The sequence below is a fragment of the Stegodyphus dumicola genome, chromosome X2 (genome assembly GCF_044657685.1).
Source record: "Stegodyphus dumicola isolate Sdum_Otavi_A_Nest chromosome X2, ASM4465768v1".
Lineage (NCBI taxonomy): Eukaryota > Metazoa > Arthropoda > Arachnida > Araneae > Eresidae > Stegodyphus > Stegodyphus dumicola.
This window is the reverse complement of record NC_140781.1, coordinates 121,944,328-121,960,181: the sequence shown is the minus strand read 5'-3', so window position 1 is coordinate 121,960,181 and position 15,854 is coordinate 121,944,328.

Genomic DNA, 15,854 nt, shown 5'->3' with positions numbered 1-15,854 from the left:
TCGCGTACCGGTCAATGATTTCAATCGTTTGATTCATGCAATAGGTTAAGAATTCATCTTTAATGTAGGCTGTATGCGACCCCTGCCAATCTAATCCTCCTGTCAGAGTTTGTACGTCCGACTTGATGTATTGCAATAAAACATCGGTCCATTCTTTCACAGTCATATTGGATCGAATGCTTCGATCCACGAAATCCAATTTATTCAGCACGGATCTAATATATTCCTCCGACGAAAAAACGGTTTTTCCGTACACGACATCAAATCGTAATCGAAAATAGGACACGTATAATTGATAAAACAGGTCGCTGAGCATTTTGAAATCGGACGATACGGAGGGAGAAGGGGTTGGTTTGGTTTTAATGCGTTCCAATTCCTTTTGCAAGTGGGCTTTTTCGTCCAGACATCGATCTAAAGCGTGTTTGGCCTCTTGTAAATCCAATGACAGACCTCTTACATAGTCTTCGTCGACCGTCGATACGTGCTTTCGTTTATATTTCGAAGTATCGGACATTTCTACATCCTGCGGAGCTACGAGAGCTTTAGCCAGTTGGTTTTCTAAAGCTTGGTTTCGAGACCGAGACACTTCCAGTTGGTTTTGTAAATCTTTCACTTCCCGCTGTAATTCCTCCATTTGATCCGTAGGATACGTAATGGCCGGTACAGTAGTGGGTTCTTTCACTTCGGTGATGTGAGGACGTTCCTCCAACTGCCGTCGATATAGGTCTCGTTCCTGCTCGAAATATAAAATCACCGAATTCGCCAATTCTTCAATGGGATCCGGTATGTTCGGAAACTGGGCTCGAAGCTTGACAATTTGTTTATAAACGAGATCTTGAAATTGTCGATGCTCGTGAATCACGTTTTGGAGTTGATGGACAACAGCTTGCGGCCAATCTTCTCTTTGATCACTAGGGTCATTCTGAAGGATCGTTTTTAGGAACGTGGTCAATTTCGTTTTGGCGTAGAGAAGGTACTCATTACATTTCGTATAATTACTTTCGACTTGATCGAGTTTCTGTTTCAATTCGAAAAGTTGTTCTTTGGTTTTACGGAGCTCGACTTCACAATCGTTGTGATTCTCGACCTGTCGAGCCCATTCGATCATGCTCGACGCCAAATTATCGAATTGAACGACCGGTATTTCGGGAAAATGACCTTTCAGTTGCGCCAATTGCGTTTAGAGGGTCCTCTCTAGATTTTCTTTGAAATGGAATACTTTTTCGAGTTCCGAGAGAATCTGATCGTAATCCGTGGCCCCAAAATACGCATTCCATTTAGTCCGTATTACAGTTACCAAATTCGTTTTCAGGACCTCCAGTTTCTTTTCCAAAGCGACGCGTTGCCGTTTTTCATGTTCTAGACTCTGCTGTAATTTTTTATGTTCTTGGCTACGATCCCGATGGAGTTGAGCTTGGATTTGTTGTAGGACCTCCTTCGCTTCGTTCTGGTTCTCAATCGATTGTTGAAGATCGTGCAATCGTTGCAAGAGGGTCGTGTCTTCCATCATGCTTTTAGAGGAAGAAGGGAGACTGTGAAGAATGGTATGAGCTAAATTGTCGGGCGTTAGCGATTGATTTAAAGCATTCCCGAGAAGTGTTAATTGGTTCAAAAGCTGGGTTTGCCAATTTTGTAAATACTGGATATACGTTTGAATTTGCTGGAAGGAAAACGTTTTCCAATCTTGGTTCGCACCTAAAGGTTTCCAAAATGAGGGGGGAAGGATCGTCTGTAAAAACGTCATAAACTGCGTTTCGTGGAACTCCTTCATTTGTTTAGCCATTTCGTCTCGAAGAATCATCTCGATATGAGGATTTTTCTTTTGCAGCGTGTCAAGAACGCGTTGAATACCTTCCTGGAAATGTGTTTCGGACTCGATTTTCCATTTTTGCAGGAGGTCGGTTCGTTCTTTCTGACCCTGCTCCAACTGCTTTTCCAACATCCGTTTTTCGTTTTGACAAAGGGTCAATTGTCCTTTCAGTTCCTCGTTCAATTGCTGGACGTGCTGTTTTTGTTCCGATTGATACGATGTTAAAAACTGGTCGAGGGTTTCTTGTAATTGCTCTAATTTAGATCGCGACGACTCGATCTTGAGCTGCTGAGAAGGAGGCGATTCGAGCGGTAAAGTTTCAATGACCGTAGTCGTAGAAGAAGGAGGAAGTTTCAGTTGCTCGATCGTTTCTTGTAAACCCCTTTGCAAAGGGCGGATTAAACTTTCCGTTCGTTGCATCCATTCTTCAAGTCCCGTTTCGTAGCGTTGGTGGAGCATTTGCCATTCGTTCATCAAACGGTTTGGAAACTCGATATTATTATTATTATTATTATTATTATTATTCAATTGTTGTTGTTGTTGTTGTTGTTGTTGTTCTACTATTTGCCTCTGCCATTGTATTTTTTCAGACTCGTGCGTTCGAATTTGTGTCTGTAAGGTTTCGTGATCTCGTTTCAATTGCTCCCACTGAGTTTGTAAGGTTTCGTGATTCCGTTTCAGCTGCTCCAACTCAGTCTGCAGGGTTTCTTTCTCCCATGTAAGGCGTTCCAATTGTCGTTGCAAATCCAGGACTGAATGCTCTTTTCCGAATCGAGCGGTATTCACATATTGTTCTTTTTCTGCTAGAAAATAACGCATTTCGTTCCTGTGCTCTTGTTGGAGCGTCTCGATTTGTTTCTCGAAAGCTTTTCGATCCGTCTCCAATTGAGTTTCCAAAGAAGCGATTTTGTTTTCCAGGTCCTGCGATTCCATCGGAACAATCTCTTCCAAATGCAAACCCGAAATGCGAAACAAGAAATCGATGATGCTCGAACTCTTTTTATACAGTTGAGGATAGAGATGGAGTAAAGGTCGACTCAGGAGAAAAGCATCGATCACGTCGTCTCGAAGATTTTGTTTGAGACCATCAACGACATTTAAAGATATAAAAGTGGGGTCGGACTGGTATTGAATAAGACATCGAACCAGTTCTCGTAACATTCTTTTCTTTTTGCTTTTTTTAAATCATTAAAAGGTAGGCTACTTTGTTCAAATCGAGCAACATATATTGATATTTTTCTTCGGAGCGGGACGATAACCAAATCATGACTTCTTTCAAGTAGCGACGATTCTTTCTAAAGTGGGAAACGTATATTTTAAATCCTTCTCGGGTCCATAATTCATTATTTCGGTAAAACGGTAGCCAATAATTACATTGTTCACGATTCACGTCGAGGAACGTTTCATGATGGAATGACGCAATCATGGGCGAAACATACATCACTAAAGACATATTCAAAACGACAAACCAAACACCGGTTAATTTCGTGTCATCAAAAGTAATTTCACAAGTATAAAAGTCCGATGGAATAGAATCCGTATGCAGGTAAGGTGGAAGGGAGCGTTTCCACAATTTATGAAGTTTGGCAGCCAATTGAGCACTCGCAGCTTGTCCCGTTAAATGTATGAAGTGGAGGATGAGCATAGGATGTAAATAGTGATACCAGTTGGACCACGATTCCCAGACGTGCGTATTTCGTTTGAAAAATCGGAGGCGCATGCAATGCTCTAACTGGAAAGGTTCTCTTTTTATGTAGGTCATCGTCAGATCGCTTAAGGCGCGAAAAGCCATATTGCGAGGAAGTACTTTCCAGAACAAGGAAAACGGATTGATGGTCGAACAAACAAATAAAGTATTATTTTCATAGTAGACCTTGATAAAATCTCGAGAGGGAAATAAACTTTGTAAAAACTGATCGGTCGTATCTCTAGAGACGTTAATCCAACGAGGATCCTCTTTTGTTCCATGCACGCAAAAGACTAAAGACCCACGAGGAAACGGATAGTCTTTGTCTAAATTTTCTCCTTGGAAAATGAGTCGATTTTCACTGACCACGAGAATACAAGGTGCTCGAACGAGACCCGGGCTAAAATGCTTCAAAGTATCGACATGGAAGATGGGTAGTTTGAAACGAATAGCTATAAAATAATATTGTCTATAGACATTTCCATACGCTTCCACATAATCCGAAACATTGTAGTACTTTTCATTATCCATGACAGAGCTTACTTTATCTCGCCTTCTTCCTCGAAAGGAATAAGTCTACAGAGCCAACTTACACGCTTTATATATACATGAGAGATGACGTCATTCAAGGACATAAACAAGGACGTTTATGTCTAGAAAAGTAAAAGCTGGCTGGGAAAAATTTCTCAGATAATCTGAAATGTATATTAAAAAATAAAAAAAAAATAAAATTTTGTTAATTTTTATCATGTCTTTTAGACATGATAAAAATTAACTGTCCCCTCTTTTTGTCAGGGAAGGATGTCTCACTCTCTAAAAAATGTACCTTGACCCATTCTTTTATTGGAGTTCTATTTTTAGGAAGGATGAGTCATGTTCTATTTTCCGAAAGTGTGAGACAACATTCCCAGACAAAAGGGGAAGGTAGTTAATTTTTATCATGTCTAAAGACATGATAAAAATTAACAAAAAGGGTTTTTTTTTTTTTTTTTTTTTTTTTTTTTTTTTTTAATATCTACTTTAGAATTTTTTCTGAGCTCTGGCTAGAAAGAACTCTGGTTTATCTATTTAAGACGTGCGAAAGGAATTTCACTTTAAATCATTCTGTGCCGTGAATTCAACAGTATATAGGAACAGACTTTATGAAGGTAAAAGTGCTCAGTTTATTTATTCTTTAGAGGAGCACGTGGAGATTTTATAGGATATTTACTTACAAAGCATTGCTTGTATTTTTTTAAGAAATATTAATCAAGTTAAAGATATGTAATCATGTCGCAGAGCCTCCATTATTTAACAAGGATTAATTCGGTTGGAGATGCGCCCAACGATGCTTACATTTTCTACCAGATGTCGGGAGGAATCTTTTACTGTAACCGAAAAGACTACGCACAATTTTCTCGATTTTATACTCGAACGTCTGCCGAAAATCTTTTTTTAACGATGGATCTTTGCTCGACGACCCATCATTCCCTTATCCTAGATATTGATATTAAAACCGAATGCGATGCATCCCTTCCTTCATCTATGCTCTACGATTATGTAGATTCTGTTATTCTCTCAACCTTAAAATTTTACTTTTTATCCCTTAAGCATTTTACTTTTATTGTGGCTGTTCGTCCAGGAGGTGGTATTTATGTCCATTTACCGGAAATCTCGATCGCTCATGATGATTATATTCAATTCTGCAGCCAACTTCAACCCCGGTTCTATCACGAAACATCTGAATTTATTTTCCAGTTGGACGTTTTAGCGAATGCGACGCTTGTGAATTCCTCCAAGCCCTATACGAATAAATACGAACCCATGCTGATTATTTATGTAGACGAACAAACCACCTGGCGTTTAGATTTGACCAATCCCAATGCTTTCAGCATGCGATTGTTAGGCATTCAATCAAAATTTAAACGTCGCAAGGATAATACCAATTCCTTTTTTCGTAAACTGCTCCACCTCCAGCCAATGGATATTCAAAAACAACTTTATGAATATATGATGCCTGTGGTGACACTGTACGATCCTTTGTATCGAGTATCGTATCCCACGCTTATTAGCAAAGATGAGGAAGCTGGACCCGACGATGAAAAAGTGGCTACATTTGTGTATAAACTAAAAACCCCGATGTATATTTACAAAGGGAAGGATTTTGGAACCGAAGGTCATCATTGGTTAAAAACGTTTTACTTTATCAAGTTTAACGGGTTTGTGATTTCAGACTTTGAATCGAATAACCGGGCTCTAAAACGATGGTACCGGGAAAGTCAAAATTCTATCGTCATCGAAAACGATGTATTCCAGACGGTGAATCAAGCGCTCAAGTTAGACAATCCTAGTTTGCATTCCGATCCCAATCCCCTTCGTACGATTATGCAGTACAATCAAGGTTACTATTTTTTACCTGTCTTTTGTGCCTTGTGTCAACATTTACGAATGTCCTCCCATACACTCGCATCCCATTTGCGTACGATATTAGAATCTCACGAACTCATAGATTCTGTGGAAAAAATCAACAGTAAAATTATAGATATCATTTCCCAAGATTTTACTCTCGACACGATCCTCTTTTGTGGTTCGAATCTCAATCCTAAAATTTACAAATTTAAAGATAAACTGGAAGCTATTATCAAAACCATGAAAGGCGTTATTTTATATTCGGTGTCTGGAGATCAGCTCGTGGAACAAATTCATCGAATTCAAGAGCGATATTTTCCGATTCTCGTCATTACCGTGCACAATTCCTGTAAGAAACCTCAACGCTATATGTGGAATAATATCCACGAGTACTGGCAAGAAGTGCCCCACCAGATAGAAATTCTAAACCTGATGAATGCCATCTGGTCCTCCATTCAGGCCTATGCTCGGAATCAGTTTGCCGATAAAACTAAAAACATGTGTCCTTTCACAGACATTATGAAACAGGTCAACATTAATTATGTGGTCTCGTCCATTCTGAGTCGAACCAACATTGATCGTAAAATCATTCAAATGGATCGACATAAATGGCATATTCGAACCCACGATGGGGTTCTGAATCTCTTGACGGGTCATGTAGGAGGGACGGTTCCGGAATTTTACCTATCGGATCGACGTCTGGGCATCAATTTTAGTCGACACGAGTTGATACAATTTCGTCACGATCCGGATTTGATAGCCATCTATCGTTTATTAACCGACCGGAAATTTTTTCGACAATACCTGAAAAGCTGTTTTCTCGACCTCACGGACGATTTACTGGATACGCTGCGGGAAAAAGTGCGCGAGTTTCATGACAAACTAGAAACCAACCCGCTCATTCAAAGCACGCTTCATTTTTATGTGCACATGTGTAAATATACGTGTTTCGAATACGATCTGTTCATGTACCTTTTAGATGTCCTGGCCAGTCTTCTCATTGCGACCAATTACGGTCGCAAATTTTTTATTTTGAAAGGCAACACGCGCAATGGAAAAAGTAAATTCTTTTGAAATGATCTCGAAGGTCTTTGGAGGCTATAGTCATGGTATTCGAGCCGTCAATTTACAAACGACGAGTGGTCAAGGACTATCAGCCCAACCCGAACTGGCCTCTTCGTTATTTTGTTGTCGGGTAGTGACTGTTGAAGAAATGTCGGGAAAATTAAACGAAAACCTCGTGAAAGAAATCACGGGTAATTCGACCACCAGTTTTCGGAATTTATACGAGCAAAATGTAGGAGCGATTCCCAGTGCCAAACTCATGGCTTCTACCAATACGTTCCCAGTGTGTACGGCCACAGAGGCATTTAATGATCGCGTGGTAGCAATTCCTTTTGACGCCGTGTTTACGAAAAATGCTCCATCCCTCACCTCAGAACAAGTGATGCAGGATCAATATTTACTCGAAACCAAAGATTCTATCGTCGAAGATTCCTATAAAGGTTTCTTTTTAATGATTTATCTGCATCTGGCCCACAATATTAACATGGAAGACGGCATGATCCGTTACCGTTCCGAACCTGAAATATTAGTAGAATTCAAAAAAGAATTTCTATCTTCGACCGATATTTTTACACAATTCAAACAGTATGCCGATGTACAAATCATTCCCGGTTCTGTTACGACCTTTAACGAACTGAAATCGGCCATTCGACAATTTTTGAAAACGATGCGCGACACCTCCATCCACGAAACGGAACTCATTATGCGTTTCAATGATGAATTTGGACATTTGAAACGGACCGAAATGGATTTCAGTTCCTTTTCAGCCGAAAATAATATTTCCTCGTCTTTGGATATAGTAGAACCCCTTCAGTTTGAAAATGCCAAATTGAATTCGTCTCTCAAACGAAAGCATGACGACGAAGAGGGAGAACACTCAACCACGAAACATTTAAAAGTGGACGATGAACCCATTGATCTGCCTCAGCATAAAAGACAAGTTATTTATTACGATAATGTTATCATCAAAAATCTGAAAAAAGACAAGAATTACTAACCTTTTTACATATGCATGAGGTAGGTTCCCAACATTTCATTGTGTAATGACTTGGAAAAAACAAAAGTTGACTGAAGAAAGCCAGATTTCAAGATGTTTCTTCTTCAAAAACACAGAATCATGTGAAGTGAAACTCGCAATGCTGAAATATATAAGTGAGAGTCCATTCTTAAAAAAGGGTGATGTCCGGTCGATCGAGTGGGGTTGGAAAAATTTCTAACAGCTGAGAAAAAATTCTAAAGATTTAAAAAAAAAAAAATACCCCCCTTTAAGTCTGAAAATTGATGTCTTCAATTTTTCGAAAATTGAAGACATCAATTTCGGAAGAAAAAGGGGATTTTTTTTTTTTTATAGAATTTTTTCTCAGCCAGCTTCGAGTCATTCTTTCTCTTCTCACTGACTATATATAAGAACGTTGTTCTTACAGTCCTGGTATTGACATTAACGTAGCTGCTAGAATAAAAGCCATTGTAGGTATTTCAGCTAAGCACAAACAGAGGTATGGAAACAACTTTTTAAGAATTTCTTCAACGGGTACCGTGGATTGATAAACGCAGTTTCCTGCAGCATCGCATGTGCGTTTATAATGTTCTGAGAGAAGATACTTGTACTGTTCAAAATAATTCCAGGGAATGAGGACTTTTCCACTACATGTTTTAGCAAAGTAGATTTCACCTTGGGCATCTTTCAGGACGTAAGGTTCTTCATTTTTCACTAAATAATATTCGTTCCCTCGGAAATCCACCGGGTATCGTTCTTTTCCGTCCGCGTATTTAGCCAGAACGAATTCGTTTTGAATTTAAATAACGAGGGATTTTTTACGTTGTAGAGGATATTTTTCATTTCCTTTCCGATCTTTGGCATAATATGGAAGGCCGTCTCGGGTTTTAGCGAAAGGATCACCTTTGTCGGGATAGATTTCCCCCTTTTGGGAGTGAATGGCATGCCTTTCATGACCATATTCACTTTTCACAAAGACTGGATCTTTTTTTCGATATTTGTAATATTCGCTACCATATCGATTCGGATAAAATTCCATTATACTGCTTTATCTTTTCAAAAATAAATTTCTCGTCTAATGATTTTATTTTTAATTTTCTTCGTGAGCATATTTAGCTAATAAATATTGATGATATTTATTGCCGTGCATTAAATAATCCATTGTGATCCAAGTATATTTCGGATTCGCGAGTAGTGCGTAAAAATATAAGAGATAGATGCAAGTGATATGGTAATGAGCAGAATCTTTAGGAAAAAACTGACTGGCCATTTTGCGAATAGGGTCTAAGACTTCTTCATTCGATAAAATAAATTCTTCATCATTCCATTCCAGGGCATTAAACAGGGGCTGCTGATCGATTAAAAGATATAGGTGTCCATATTGCGACATATTATCTAACACGTGACGGATATGAGCAACGGCCTGTGATTGAAAATCTCGAACGAGTCGAGGCGTAATCTCAAAAAATAAATTCAGAAACCGGTACGTCGCTTGATAGTTTTCAAGTTGAGGATTTTGCCCAATCACGAATCGGATGAGTCGATCAATCGGTAATTGAATAGTTTTCAAAACAGAAATATCGTAATACTCTGCCATGCTTGTTTAATCCTTCGAACCGAAGAAGAAGAAAAAAAAATTAAATTAAATTGAAAAAAAAATGAATCATTCAACCTTTCTTCCATGGCGAATCACCGAACGGTTCAATCGACAAATAGGTCCCTCCTTTCGATATATTGTTCTTATTTCCCATACTGCCACGTTTAATTTGGAAAGAGATTTAAAATCGACCTTGGGTCTTCAATCTTGGTCCTTAATACAATTTCTACAAAAGTTTCGTCAACATCGAGTGGGTATAGAATATATAACTCTGTTCACTCGCAAGGATAAGATACGTCTAGGACCTATTGCAGTACAAGTATCAGAGCGGATTTGTTTCCAACAATTAAAGAAAAAATATGGAACTCAATCCATCCACTTAGTTGGAGCCACCTATCTAAAATGCAAATTGAGAGATTTTCATGTGATAACCGTAGAGGATTTTAGATTCAATGTTCTCCTGAAACAAGATGACCGATAAAAATAAAACATGGAATCCTATATCGTTCTCAATTTCGAAGGTTTCGAATTGAATGGTGATCCTCTCGCCAAAGAACTTAATCTTTCTTATAATGATGACTTTTCCGACTATATTATTAAAGAAGTGGCTTATATCACCCATGATCGTTCCCAAGGCATTATCTACGTGGAACCACCCATACCGTGGTCTGAATTATCCTATTCCGCCAAACAAAGTGTATCGAGTGTTCATTTACCGTTAGCGGATATAACGCATGGCTTTTCATGGAATGAGGGTCATTTGCCGTACGATCAATTAAAACCGTTTCTCGTAGCTCTAACGGCAGGATATAAAAACATTTACTGCCCTCATTATTGGAAAATTAATGTTTTGTACCAGATACTGGCCCGTCCTATTTATTTCAATTTCGTCTCCAAGAACAAGGAGGCGTTTCATACCACGCCCATACCAATGAACTATGAATACTCATCGTTTTGTCCGAAACATATAGGTCGGACCAAATATTGTGCTTTCCAAGAAGCTTTGTTTTATTTTCATCGCCTTCAAGAGTACAAGAAAGAAACCTTTCCGTTTATCATTCATAAATCTTTAGAAAAAAATGAAAAAGAAAGAGACTTACCTCCATCATTATCCAACACGTTATAGAATACTTTTTTTTCCTTCCCCATGAATGAGTCAACTAGGATCTAGGTGGGTCCCTCTTCAACAGCACGTATACATTTGAAGCGAAACTCGAAATGCTTAAATAGATAAGGAAGAGTTCATTCCTAAAAAAAATGGTGATGACTTGTGAATCCAGTCGGCTGGAAAAAATTTCTCAGAGCTATTTAAAAGAAAAAAAAAAAACTTTTTGTTAATTTTTATCATGTCTTCTAGACATGATAAAAATTAACCCATGTCTTCTAGACATGATAAAAATTAACTATCCCCTTTTGTTTTCAATGATGTCTCACCATGTTTCTAAAAATACACCATGACTCATTTATTTCTTGGAATTTTATTTTTAGAAAGGGTGAGTCATGGTCTAATTTTCGAAAGGGTGAGACATCATTCCTAGACAAAAAGAGTAGATAGTTAATTTTTATCATGTCTAGAAGACATGATAAAAATTAACAAAAAGTTTTTTTTTTTTTTTTTTTTTTTTTTTTTTTTTTTTTTTTCAGCTCTGAAAAATTTTTTCCAACCGACTGGATTGAAAAGACATCCCAATCTTTTTAAGAATGGATTGTCTCAGATATTTTTCTTTCTCTCACGACTTTAGTTTTTAAACAGTATATTAATGCAGATTAGGAACGCAAGTATGGCCAAGATACCTATCATAGAAAGAATGATTTTTGTCCAGTTGGTGGTGGATTGATGATTATTTTCGTCAGACTGTATCGGGTTGGCATATATTTTCTTCTTTCTTTTCTTCTTTTTCTCTTCCTCTTCCACTGGATCTTCCTGTCCTGGAAGACCGCTTTCCACTTTCTCGACCACTTTACCCTCCGAGTTATTATATATAACTTTATAGGGTTGGAATCCGTGTCGAGAAGCGCGTTTAGATCTCAAATTGGTCAAATAATCCATCGGTTTCGAATGCGATCGGTACAAGTAGCCTATCAAATTTTCGGGTTCAATTCTAGGGTCTCGTATAAACGCAGGCGTCCAGGGCTTGTCATTTAAATTGGGAACAATGATGATTTGATCACACGTGATGGGGTATCCACTCGCAAAGATTTGTTCCTCACTCACTTTCTTGAACTGGACAATGTACTCGTTATTGTATCGATCGACCGGGTAGTAATATTCACCCAATTTATTTTGAGCGTACCGGTTTCCTAAAGGTTTTTGGGTAATGCGCTTATCGGCATGAATAATTTCCGGATAGATTTCATTATTGTCTGCATCTTTGGCGTATCGTTTCACGGCCGGATCTTTCATCAATTGATCGTACGATCCTTTGTCCGTCACTAAATATCGTTCGTTGCCGTGTTGATCGACCGGGTAAATAATGACCCCGTTCTTATCATGAGCATAAAAGAATTCTTTCAGCCTCGTCATGGCGAATTGACCGCTGTCCGGGTAAATTTCGCCTCCATCCGCTTTCCGCGCATACACTTGGTTCTGATCGGTATCTCTTCCAAAGATGACTTGCTGAGTGAAAGGGTGAAGGATTTGATAAAATTCATCGCCTGTAGCATTTTTAGGATAGATGGGTTTACCCTGAGAATTGATAGGATAGAACGGAATACCGTTTTTATCGAGGGCGTAAGACATGTATTCGGGCTTGTGTTCCGTATCGTCGGCGAACAAGGGATATTTTTCATTTCCTGTCTCATCTTTAGCATAATAATACCGCCCGTCGGCATCTCGAGCAATCATGTCGTTCCCAAACAAATCTTTGGGATACATCTCGGCCCCGGAATGCTCTTTGGCATAAATTTCTCGACCCTGATACTTTAGAAAGACGGGCAAGTTATTGATTTTTCCATAATACTCCTCAAATTTTTTTTCTCCACCGATATATACAGGTTTTTTAGCATAATGGGGAACTTTATATTTGTCTAGGGCATACAGTAGACTGGGATCGTCAGTGGTAATATATGTTTCAAATTCCCTTCGATCTTTTCTATATCGCTGATTTCCAAGATTGTCGACTGCATAATACTCATCTTTTGCCATCGAAGATCCTTTGGTAATCGTTTTGCTTTATTCGTCATTGTCGTCGTGGTAAATTCTCGGATAATATTCGTCCAAGTTTTCATCTTTCGCATAAATGCCTCCTCCTAAAGCATCTAAGGCCGGTTCGTCCCTATTTCCAATTCGAATATACGTTTCGAGACCGTTGAGTTGCTTGGGATAGTATTCGTCCCCACTCGCTCTCTTAGCGTAATAAGGGGTTCCATCGATGTTCCTAGCCGGCATTTCATTGTGCAAACGATCTCGAGCGTAAATTTCATCGTTGAATTCGTTTACGGGATAATATTCACCTAGCGTATTGTTTCGGAAATACATTTCGTCCTGATCCGGAGAGAGTTCAAACAGCGGTCGTTTTGTGACGAGATTAAACGGGTATTGGAATTTATTGTTCTCTAAGGGAATATAGATCCGGTGACCGTTGGAATCGAGAGGGGCATATTCGATAGGGAATTGATTGACATCGAGTTTTCGAGCATAGTAAGGCTTTTGATGCTCGTCTTTGGCAAAATAGGGTCGATGGTGCTCGTCTAAAGCATAGATTTGTTCTTTGGTCTGAGGATTTTCCGGATACCATTCTTTTCCTCCGTAGAACAGATACACCATTTTTCCGTTTTCCATGGGAAACATGGGTTCCCCATCACTATCAAATCCATACACGGGACGGTTTTGGGCTTCGACGGGTAAAATAGAACGGTTCAGATGATCGACGGCATAGACAGGGGTTATTTTACCGGTGATGGGAGAGATTTGTTTTGCAAACACAATATTTCCATCGGGATCCAGCATATAAAATTCATCTCCTTGTCGATTCTTAGCATAAATCTCATTTCCGTCAGCCAATTTGGCATAGCGCTTATCTGATTTCATTCGATCGGGGTAGTATTCTTCGTAATTCAGGAGATCTCGCCTATGCCGACGAATTATTTCCTCATCCACCTCCATGGGAATATTGCCTACATTATCATTATTAGGAGGATTGTCATGGATTGGAGGAGGATGGTTAGATGGATTGCTTGGAGGGTGATTGTTAAGGGGGTTGTCAACGACTGGGTCTCCTACATGATTAGGAGGAGCTGCTTCCATTCGAAGCAATTTTCGTTCCGCTTTATCAGATTTGGGTTTATCCCTTCGAACCATTTTTTTAATTAATATGAGTTACTTTATTATTATCTCTTCTCTTCTGACTCAGAACAAAGAAAACAAAAATATGGTATCGATCCTGTTATGGATTTTATTATTTCTCTTTATCCACCATCCCGTTTATAATGCTTACCAGAATATTACGTATCGGACCCTTTATTACGAGACATTAGGTCAAGAATAGAGAAGAAGAAGAAAAAAAACAAATGGATTCCTTAACATTAGGAACGCTTTTAGTCGCTGGAGCGTATACGTCCTTCGTGATCCTGTTTTGTCTCATTTTAACACAAAGCTGGTTCTTTCTCCTTTTCCTCCTCATCAACGGACTCATTTTTCTCTTTCTGGCTTTTGGATACATTCGCAAGCTGACGATTTTTACAACCTTCGGGGAATTGCTCGGCAGTTTGGTGCAAAATAAAGACGTGGGAGATTGGTATTGCCGTTTTCGTCAATGGTGGTTTAAGTAAAGAGAATGGATGCTCAAACCTTTAAACGTTTAAAACGAACTTATTTAGAAGATGAACCGATCGTTTCGAACGAACTCCAAGAAAGCCAGGCTCGTGTTTCACCGTTCGTGGCTCATAAAATTCATGAACTTTTACACTTCAAAACCCCTTCTTCTCCACCTCCTCCTCCGGGTATTGACGTCACCCACTTTACGACCGCTTTCCGAGAAGAAGAGCCCCAACAACGATTAGATGAAGTCGTCGTCACCTATTTATTATTCATGGCCAATTTAATGAACCAAGATAAATGGGGACGGACGTTTCTACGACCTGGAGCTTGGGTAGGCGAATACAGTTGGATTCAACTCTTTAAATTGACCACGTACTGCGTCTTAACGCTCCTGTACCGTATTCGATGGAAGAGCGAATACTTTTTCTTTTTAGACGAAGCGGTGATTGAATTACTCCAGGGGAAAAGTCAGGCGATTCGAGACTTGATGACCCGGATCGGCATTTCCGTATCCCCACAACCTTTTTCAGCCGAAGATTATTTTCATCACATCAATTACCACAACACGTTGGTCTTTGGTCCTTATTACTGGCGGCTTTTACATTGGATGGCCGAAGCGTTTTCAGTTCAGGACGAGGATATTCGACTCGCGAAAACTCTTTGGAGAGACTTTGTGACAGAATCTTTATATCGAACTCTCCGATGCGGGATTTGTGTGTATCATTACTTATCCAAACTCAAAACGTATAAAGAACGGTTTTTAGGCGAACACTTTGCCCACGTCTGGTTTCAATTTCATAATGAAGTGAATGCCAGTCTTCAAAAGCCACCTTATCCTGAATCGGAATTCCAGAAAGATCAAGAATATATGCGAGCTGCGTTAAAAAAATAAAGAATAAGAAGCATGGGATCTTTTCTGACTCGTCTCGGGAATCAAGTATGCGGAACAACCACCATGGGTTCCATTCAAGATCTTTTCAAGAAATGTCAAGACGCACCCGTGACCGTTGTATTAGGTAATTTAGGAAGGCATCCTTCCCTCTTATCCTATCATTTGGAAACCCTTTTTGTTCGACATCATAAAACGGTCCATATTCTTCTCGACGATTCCAACGATTGGTTCGTCAGCGGGTTAGATCCGTCTTACGAATGCGACGGCACGCATTGCGATCTTCTCATCTGGATAGAACCGAATTTTGGAGACTCGGTGGTCAAACCAGCCTATGCCGATCGTCTCATTGTTTTCACGAGCCATCTTCATCTCAATTTATCTAATTGTCAGTTACTGAATTATCATTTAGGCGATCCCTACGACCTTCCTTCCAGTACCATGAAACCGTGGATCGAAGATGAGGCTGAAATATATCCACACAATGAAGTGCTGTACCCAAGGAAATATCAAACTGGGAGATGGTGTAAGCAAGTCGAGAATGAAATGGATGTTGTCTTTCATTTGAAACTGTGTCGGACAGCTCAAGAATGCTATCTCAGCATGTTAAACGCTCTCGAGATTATTGGAAAGTATCGTCCCAAAACCTGGCGATTCCTTCT